General features: G+C 39.0%; 1 non-coding gene across 1 annotated transcript; it reads right to left on the minus strand.

The window, feature by feature from the left end:
• Nucleotides 1–9,561: 9,561 nt before the first annotated feature.
• LOC141421086 (small nucleolar RNA SNORA68) lies at nt 9,562–9,710 on the minus strand. The gene has a single exon (XR_012445771.1). It is a non-coding gene; the product is annotated as a small nucleolar RNA SNORA68 (small nucleolar RNA).
• Nucleotides 9,711–10,169: the final 459 nt, after the last annotated feature.

Raw genomic sequence — 10,169 nt, forward strand, 5'->3', positions numbered from 1 at the left:
AGTTCAAGCCCCAGTACAACAAAAATAAGCAAGGTTTATAAACTTATGTGGTGGGGCAGGGGGGATAAATGAGAATGATAGAGGGGATGAATTCAACTGTGATATATTGTAAGATCTTTTGTAAACGTCACAATGTGCCCCCAGTATAATAATAATATGATAATTGTTAAAAGAAACTGGAAAACTTAAAAGAAATGGAAAAACTCTAGATGCATTTAACCTACCAAAATTGAACCAAGATGATATAAAACACTTAAACAGATCTATAATCAACATGAGATTGAAGCAGTAATAAGCATTTCCCAACAAAGAAAAGTCCAGGACTAGATGGATTCACTGCTGAATCCTATCAGACTTTTAAAGAACTAACATCAAATCCTCCTCAAACTATTCCACAAAATGGAAAGAGAAGGAACACTACCAAACTCACTCTATGAAGCCAGTATTACCCGATACCAAAACCCAATAAGGACAAATCAATACAAGAAAATTAATGGCCTATTTCCTTGGTGAGCACAGATGCAAAAATTCTCAATGAAATACTTGTAACAACAAGTATTTTTGATGTGTTTCAACAACACATCAAAAAGATCAAGTGCCATGATCAAGTTGGTTTCATTCCAAGAAGGCAAGGATAGTTCAACATATGCAAATCAGTTTATGTAATATAATACAGAAATTGAATCAATGACAAAAAAATCACATGCATCTCAAAGGTAGAAAAAACCTTTGAAAAAATTCAGCATCCTTTCATGATAACAGCTCTGAAGAAACTAAGAATAAAAGGAACTTACCTCAACATAACAAAAGCTATATATGACAAACATATAACCAACATTGCACAAAATGGAGAAAAACTGAAATCATTTCCCTTAAAGTCAGGAATGAGACAAGGGTGTCCACTTTCCCTACTCCTATTCAATATAGAACTGGAAGTCCTAGCCAGAGTAATAAGGCAAGAGAAAGAAGTAAGAGGAATTCAAATAGGTAAGGAAGAAGTCAAATTATCCCTATTTGCAGATTATATGATTCTGTAATTAACAGACCCAGACTCCACCAAAAAAGTAGATCTGATAAACATTTTTGACAATGTAACAGAATTAAAACTGAACATCCAAAAACTGGATATCTGCATGCAGAAAACTAAAACTAAATCCCTGTACAAAATACCAACTCAAAGTGGGTTAAAGACCTTAATATCAAACCTGAAACTTTGAAGCTAGTACAGGAAAGAGCAGGGAATACACTGGAAGCAAATGGCATAGGCAAGTACTTCCTCAGTAGAACACAAGTGGCTCAGCAGCTAAGAAAAAGGATTGACAAATGGGACTACATGAAACTAAAAGGCTTCAGCACAACAAAAGAAATGGTCACCAGATTGAAGAGGCAGTCCACAGAATGAGAGGAAACCTTTGTCAGCTATACATCTGACAAGGGATTAATAACCAGAATATACATGGAACTCAAAAAAAAAAACTAAATTTCCTTGCTGGTAGAGTGGTTCAAGTAGTAGAGCACCTGCCCAACAAGTGTGAAGCCCTGAGCTCAAACCCCAGTACCAAAACAACAACAAAAAAAAAACTAAATTCACAAACCATCAATGACCCAATGAAGAAATGGACAAATGAACTGGACAGAGCTTTTCCAAAGGAAGAAGTACAAATGGCCAAAAACGCATGAAGAAATGCTCAACATCCCTGGCCATAAAGGAAATGCAAATCAGAACCACATTAAGATTCCACCTCACTCTTGTTAGAATGGCTATCATCAAGAACACAAACAAAAACAAATGTTGGCCAGAATGAAGGAGAAAATGAGCCCTCATTCCCTATTGGTGGGAATATAAATTAGTACAACTACTATGGTAAACATTACAAAGATTCTTCAAAAAAACCTAAAAATAGAACTGCCATATGATACAGCAATACCATTCCTTAGGATATACCCAAAGGAATGTAAGTCAGGTTAAAGTTATACAAGAATTAATATAGAATATTTAAACCTGTTGAACTAATGTAGAAAAATGGAGGGGATGAACCAATGAACCAATTCGGGATACAATACAAATATAAATGGAAATGTCTTAATCAAACAAAAATGTCTTTTTGCACAAATGAAGGACAGGAAGGTAAAACAGGTTCTGCCTAGGGGGTGGTACCTATGGGAGGGGAAGGAGAAAAGGAGAGGGTGAATATGGTGGAAATATTATATATTCATGTATGAAAATGGAACAATGAGACCTACTGAAGCTATTCTAAGAAGTGGGGAGGGGTGATAAAGGAGAATGACGGAGGGAGTAAATCTAAGATATTGTAAGCACTTTTGTAAAAGTCACAATGTACCCCAAGTATAATAATATGTTAATAAAAATTGATATACAAAAATCAATAGCTTTTCTATATATCAACAATGAACAGGCTAAAAAGGAAATCAGGAAAATGATTCCATTCACAATAGCCTCAAAAAATATTTAGGAACAAATTTAACTAAAGAGATGAAAGACCTCTGCAGCAAAAACTATAAAAAGCTGAACAATAAGTAAGATTCAAGATGGAAAGTCCTTCCATGTTCATAGATTAGCAGAAGTAATATTGTGAAAATGACAATATTACTGGAAGCAATCTACAGATTCAATGTAATTCTCATTAAAATCCCAATGTTATTCTTCAAACAAATACAAAAACCAATCCTAAAATTTATATGGGCCAAAAAAAAAGATCCCAAATAGCAAAACTAATCCTGAACAAAAAGAGCAATGCTGATGTATCATAGTACCAGACTTCAAAGCCATTGTTAAAAACAAAAACCTAGCACAGTAGTGACATAAAAACAGACACAAAGGACAACAGAACAGAATAGAAGACACAAAAATAAGTCCACATGCTACAGTCATCTGATTTTTGACAAAGCAGCCAAAAACATGTTGAAGAAAAGAAAGGCTTCAAAAAATGGTGCTGGGAAAAAACCCTTGGTCCTTCCTATTATTGCTTATACTCTCTCGTCAACAAAATTAGAGATAAGGGCAAAATAGTCTCTGCCGGGTATCGAGGGGGTATGGGGGAGAGGGAAGGGGTAGGGGAAAGGGGGAGAAATGACCCAAACATTGTATGCACATATGAATAATAAATAAATAAATAAATAATGGTGCTGGGGAAACTGGTTTTCTACATATAGAAGATTGAAACTTGACCTCTCACCATGTACAAAAATTAAAATGGATCAAAGACCTTAATTTAAGTCCTGAAACTTTGAAACTACTAAAAGAAAATAATTGTTTATGCCTATATCACCAAGTATTTTCTGAATAGGACTTTAATTTCCCAAGAATTGATAAATAGAATTGCAGAAATCAAATGAAACAATTACCAGAATGAAGAGACAACCCACTGAACAGGAGAACAACTTTGCCAGCTATTCCTCAGATAATTAATATCCAAAATATACAAAGAGCTAAAAAAATTAAATACCAAAAGAACAAATAGTTTACTTAATAAATAGAAACTGAATAGACAGTTCTCAGAAGAAGTACAAATGACCAGTAACTATACGAAAAAATGTTCAATATCCTTAGCCATATAAGGAAATGCAAACAAAAACTACACCGGGATTTCATCTTACGCCAGTCAGAACAGGGATCATCAAGAACACAAACAACACAAATGCTGGCCATAATGTGAGGGGAAAAGGAACGCTCATACACCATTGGTGGGAATGTAAGTGGTATAGCTACTGTGGAAATCAGTATGGAGGTTCCTCAAAAAAGCTAAAAATGGACCTACCATTTAATCCTGCTATACCACTCTTGGGCATGTGTCTGAAGGAGTGTAAAGCAGCATACAAGAGAGATACCTATACTCCCATGCTTATGACAGCACTATTCACAATAGCCAAGCTGTGGGATTGGCCTAGGTGCCCAAAAACCAATTAGTGGATAAAGAAAACTTAGTATTACTTAGCCATAAAGAAGAATGAAATTGTGATGTTTGCAGGGGAATGGATGGAAATGAGCATCATCATGTTGAAATATGTCAAGTTCAAAAACCCAAATATTGCATTTTTGCTCATATGCAGAATATAGACCTACAATGATGATGGTGATGATGATGATGATAGGGCATGAGTGTAAAAGGGGAAATGTCAAGGGAAATTAGCAGGAGGGGGAGGGGGAAAGAACAGGGTATTGAAGGGGTCATAATGAAACCCACCAAATACTGTCTGAAAAGGGGGAGAGAAGGGAAATGCGTGGACAGAATAGTTCAAAGTGCACTGCTCACATGTATGAAATTATCACAATGAAACAATAATAATAAAAGCAAAACAAAAACAAATAAAATAAACCCCCCAAAATAAACTAGCTCCTATTCACATTGAAAGAGCTTCAAAGAAGGGCAAGCTATTCAGTATTATTATAATTAAATGTGCAACCAGTTAACAAATAAAGTTCCCGAGGAATGACGGGATCTTTCCTCTCATTTGTTTGTCTTTCCAGGTAACTATCTAGACTAATTCATGATTGCCCTTCTAAACTCTTAACTCGTTAGACTTTCTCCTTTGATGTCAGAAGTTTGTCTCCATATTGGTGCAGTGTACACAGAACTCTTAATCATTTTTACAAACATTGTACTTACTTAACCCTATGACAACCAGGGCAATCTAATACTCAGGTTATAGCTGAGGAAACAGAAACGCGGTGTCGTCATTCACTGTATACTGAGCCATTACTCAAACCCTGCTCTTGACTCCCAGTCTTATGTTCTTTTCCCCAAACAATGCTTTCAGTGGCTTATGAACCTGAGTGTTTATAAAATGGATCATTTGTTTCTCAGGTATAGCAGCTCAAATTCAAGCTGTCATGCTAAAGAGAAGTCACTCAGTTTTAGGCAAGCGTGCTTCTATCATCTCCTGGTTCCTCTCTTTTTTGCTCACCTTGAAATGCTGTTCAGATTTTCCTTCAGTTCCCCTTCTTTGTCCTCCTTCTCTAGGTGAAATACTCTGCATCTGTGAGTTCAACTTACACATCTGGTGTGTGCTTCTGGGCGCCTAGCTCATCAGCCCCTACCCCTACCTCCATCAGCCTGCCTTCCCCACTACTCCCAGGAGCAGAGCCAAAGGCCTGATCCTTCCATTACACTTTGCAGCCTTCCATGGCCCTGTTGCCTTCCCTACCAACATCCCCGGCCTTGTCTCATGTCACACCCCCATGGCTGCCACTTCAGCCAAAGTAATTGCTCTTCCCTGGAAATGTGTCTTCTCTCACCTCTAGGTCTGTGTGTTGCTTTCTTCCTCTTCCTGGAATGCTAGCTCTTCATCTGCTCTCTAACCCCAATTCATGCTTCACCTCTGCCTGAGTCCCTGCCCTATTCTCTGCAGACTGCAGCAGGTGCCTTTGTCCAGTGTACCACATCCTCTCATGCTGCTGTGCAGCACTGTGCACACTCTGCCAGCTGCTGATTTTCTCTGTCTCTGGACTCGTTGAGGAAGGGAAATTTTCATCTGCACCCAAGTGCCCTATGCATATAATAAATGATCACATGTCTGCTAGAACTTACCTTGTACTATTTTTCCATGTATAGGTTGATATCTCAAGTCTTTCAAATCATCCTTAGGGTAAACTGAGGTCAAGGACCATCAATGATCCTCACCCAGATCAGTGTTGTGAGCATAACAAATAAAAATGAGAATGAACAGTTTACCCACTTAAGTTTGCTTTCCTTTTGGTGAAATTCATAGTTATGGACACCTCTGTAAAGGAACTGTTTTCAATTAAGGAACAAATTTTATGTTGCAAATATTTCCATCCATATTTTAGAATGTCTCCTAGAGCACCATTGAAGGCCATGCTGGGGAACACTCAGAATGAGCTGCAACCAGTTATTAACTTAGTATCATGCTTCTCAAACTACTTTCTCTGGGACTGTGAAATTATAATTTTCTACAAGTTTCATTGGAAAATGTATTGCAATAAAGGCACTCTAAGAGAGGAGTACACAAGAAGATTCCCAAGGTGCAGTAGCAAAAAAAAAAAGAGAAAACCAAGATCAAGATTATAAAATTTGCTCCCTGGCCCCCTGAGAAGTGTAGCTATCCTTTCCATGTTTTGCAAGTTCTGCCAAAACTAAAAATGTGAAATTACATTGAAGCTATCTCCTCTGCCCCACCCCAACTTCATGGTGTCACATCAAATAGATAAGCGTTAAAACTTTGACTCATGAAGATCATAACAGAGGTATTAAATGTTAAGGTTTCCCTCAGACACTTTTGATTTTTTCATTTTTTTTATTACACAAACAAGAAATTTAATAATTGTATTCCCGGACAAATCGTATAATCCTTCAATGTTTCATTTACATCATTTACAATAATTGGGGTGGGAATACCCCACTCATAGGGATTAAGTGAATAAAAACATATATTTAGAATAATATTGCCCTGGGCATAGAAAGGGCTACATAACTGAAAGCTACTGTTGAATGATGAAAAAATACAGACAGAATAATGTGCAACAGGGCAGCTTGTTTTTCACTGATGACTAGAATGTTTAGCAAAAGAGAAGTTAATTTCCTTCCATAGAAGGGCAGGCAAACGTTTTTCTTGAGTCATATTTTTCTTGCTTCTAGTTGAGTTCACACTATTTGTTATGTTTCACACTATGGGATGAGCCAGCTTGGAGAATGACCTTCTCCACTACCTTTAGTTGGATGACAGGGATCCAGCTGGGCTCTAAGGATAAACTGCCCAAGTTAAAGAAAAGGTGGATTTTGGTAGCTGGCTCTTCCAGTTCTGATAGTAGCTTTTCATTGCTATGACAAAATATCTGAGGAAGCAAACTTAAAAGGAGGAGAGATTTACTTGGGGTCAAGCTTTCAGTTCATGGTCACTTGGCCTATCACTTAGGGCCCCCAGGAGTCAGAACATCATGATGGGGAGCATGTGGCAGAGCACAACTGTACGCATCATGGCAGCTGGAAACAAAAAGGGAGAGAAGAAAGGTCTGGGTCAAGGGCACAGCCTCAATGACCTACTTGCTCCCATTAGGCCCCACCTCCTAAAATTTCCACCATCTCCCAATAGCCTATTAAGCTATGAATCCATATGTGGATTAATCTATTCATGAGGTCAAAGCCCCCATGATCTAATTACCTCCCAAACAGCCCTACCCTCTATACACTGCTGCATTCTGCATTAGCACCCAAGCTTTCAACGCATGAACTTTGGGGGGACGTTTAAGATCCAAACCACACAGTAACTAACACTGTCACTCTACTCGCATTTGTCATGCTGAAGGCATCCCCATGGGATGGCTGTGTGCCATGCCAAGAATTTTCAAGAACAACAGTGAATTGAGTTCGAGGGGAGCCACAGGGCATTTGTCTGAATTTGAAAACATCAGGAGCAGCTGCAAAGCAACCCAATGGGCTGAATACCAAAGTTATCTATATTGCCCCTATCCTTTTCTCAGAGTTAAGACTCAGGGCCCTGGTACAGTCCAAATAGTTCAAGTCCCTCTACTGATAAATACAGAACACTGATTCTCTTTACAAGTGAACACTTCTTGGTTCTCTTTACATATGATATTTTATACTCCAAGTAGTATGAATAGATCCTTGTCTAATATAGAACTAAATATTATTTAGTTTGTATTCTCTTTGGAAGCTGTTTCATAAACGCAAGTGTTTTCTCAGGTCATATCCCATCAGAAGTATGCTTTATTATAGTGTTGAAGTATCACTTTGAAAGAAGTATATTGTGAGATGCTAGGTACATACCTCAAGAAGGTTCTTATGCAGCATTTATACACCTCAATGGTGGGCATATATTGGCACCACTTCTTTCATAAGCAGAGATCCACAATTTCAAAGAAACTTTCACTTAACAGAATCCACCTATCCCATATTGGTCCACAAGAGAGTCCGTCCCTCCCCCCATCAGTCTCTAGTTGGTGTCCACACATCTTCTACCTGAAAATCCTTCTGGAACAGGACCTGTGGACAAAGCAGATTTGTGAAATAAATTAAAGTACATCTGTATTATAGATGGCTACAAAGGCAGCTTTGTACTTACTCCAATCTCTGAAAAAATGTGTATTTTTCAAACATGAGAATATCAAACACTCAAATGGCACCAGCAAATTGACTTTAGATGATTACAGATGATAATTCATTATCTGCTTGTCTGAATTTTCTGGATTTATCAAAATGACCATGTATTACTTCTACAGTAGAACTCCCTCTCCCCTCAAGAAGTCAACACTTCTAGTGAGAGAGACTACTTTAACCAGACAAAAAAATTTGAGTCACCAATAGCTGGAGATACCAGGAATGGGACTTGTAAATGGGTTAGCATATCACAAGGTGACACTTTAGAGCCTTGGTATAAGGCTGGGAGAGTACATTTCTTGAAAGCCCAAAACAAAGTGAAAAGGCTGTAGCCTAATGATAGTGGTTCCCCAGATACGCTTATCCATTCCATACTGTCATTGCAGAAATCAGTTAGCTAGGGGCTTGATAAGAAAGTGCAGTGTTTCTACAGAGCGGGGAAGCCACGAACCTTAAGCCTCTGTGACAACTGAATCTGGCCTGGCCTAGCCCAAGACAGTGCACAGGAAGGAGTCACGGGAGTGACTTGGTGGTGGGGATTTGTGTGGAACTGAGTATTGGACAAATGAGGAATTGGGGTTCCTGGGGGGTGTGCACATGAGGAGGAATGACAGCAAGGAGGTACTGAAGGACATGTCATTTTGAGTTTGGTTATTTTGTTTATTGACCTATAAAAGTAGTTAATGTCTTGATAATACACAGCCAATGATCACACCAGAGAGGTTCATTTGAAAAAAATACAAACTGGTTAAAATTGATCCAAATGAACTAAACTAGGGAAGGTCTTTGGTTGCCTCCAAATTTCAAATTCTACATTCAGGTAACAAGAAGAGAAAAGAATGGGTACTTTATTTTCTTTCATACTTCTCATCTCTACCTCTTTCAAATATTCTGGCCCTCCTCACTCATAAGATTTTAAATTCTGGAGGAGATATTGACCTGATATTTAAATGAGGATTTGATAAAACATTGCTCTGCACCACAAATTAAAATTGAAGGGTGCTTAAAAGTGCTAGAAATGTCCATTCCCCCATTTGGCATTCCTAAAGTGCTTCTTTGGACAGAGCCAAGGTGGGAGGATCCTGTACCAAAAGGTATTGGGTCTCTTGGTGGTGAGACATGGCTCGTGCTGGTGACACAGGACTCTGTATGGCAGTGGGAACTTGACATTGGAATTGTGGAACAGCTGGACAGCCAGCCAGCACCACTCTGTGACTGCAATCTCTTTTGTCCACACCTGGATCAAATGGGCCCAGGTGCAGTGCTGAGCGCCCATGTCTCAGTTTACAGAAAAGAGAAGAAGTCATCTTCATAGGGTTCTGGGCACAGGGAAAATCTCCTATCAAGTGCCAATGTAGCTGGTGCATCCTATTAGGCACAGCAATTGCCTGCCCATGCCTGGATGCCCCATGTTGGGACTGACTAGGGGACTGGATGATCATAGCCACTTGTCCCAGCATATATCAGGTAGAGAACTTCCAAATTCACTTTAGAGGCAGAAGTGACAGCTCCCCAAAAGGGACAAGACCCTCTTGCTGTTTGCACCTGTTTAATTGTTTAAATTGCTGCTACAAGAAAGCTGGAAATTTTGTGGTTCATTAAAAAGGGTGACAAGGCTGGGTGCTGGTGGCTCATACCTGTAATCCTAGCAACTCAGGAGGCAGAGATCAGGAGGATCACAGTTCAAAGCCAGCCCTGGGCAAATAGTTTGTAAGATCCTAATCTCAAAAATACCCAACCAAAAAAGGGCTGGTGGAGTGGTTCAAGTGGTAGGGTTCCTGTCTAGCAAGCATAAGGCCCTGAGTTCAAACCCCAGTACCACCAAAAAAAAAAGGACTTTTTGGTCCCATGGTCCTATCTCACCTCTTTCAGAGGTTTTGGCAGAACTATAGGAGACTTGGAGAAGACCAGAAGGTAAAGGGAGAAAGCTGGAAAAAAGAATACGAGTACTAGAGAAACACCGTGGTACAAAGGTAGGAGCCCTGCTGCCATATATACGTTAGTCACATGGCGGGTTTAATAATGTCATTCTCATCTCCATTTTCATACCAAAGGAGACAGATCAAGAGCACA

This window comes from Castor canadensis, chromosome 2 (genome assembly GCF_047511655.1).
Source record: "Castor canadensis chromosome 2, mCasCan1.hap1v2, whole genome shotgun sequence".
Taxonomy (NCBI): Eukaryota; Metazoa; Chordata; class Mammalia; order Rodentia; family Castoridae; genus Castor; species Castor canadensis.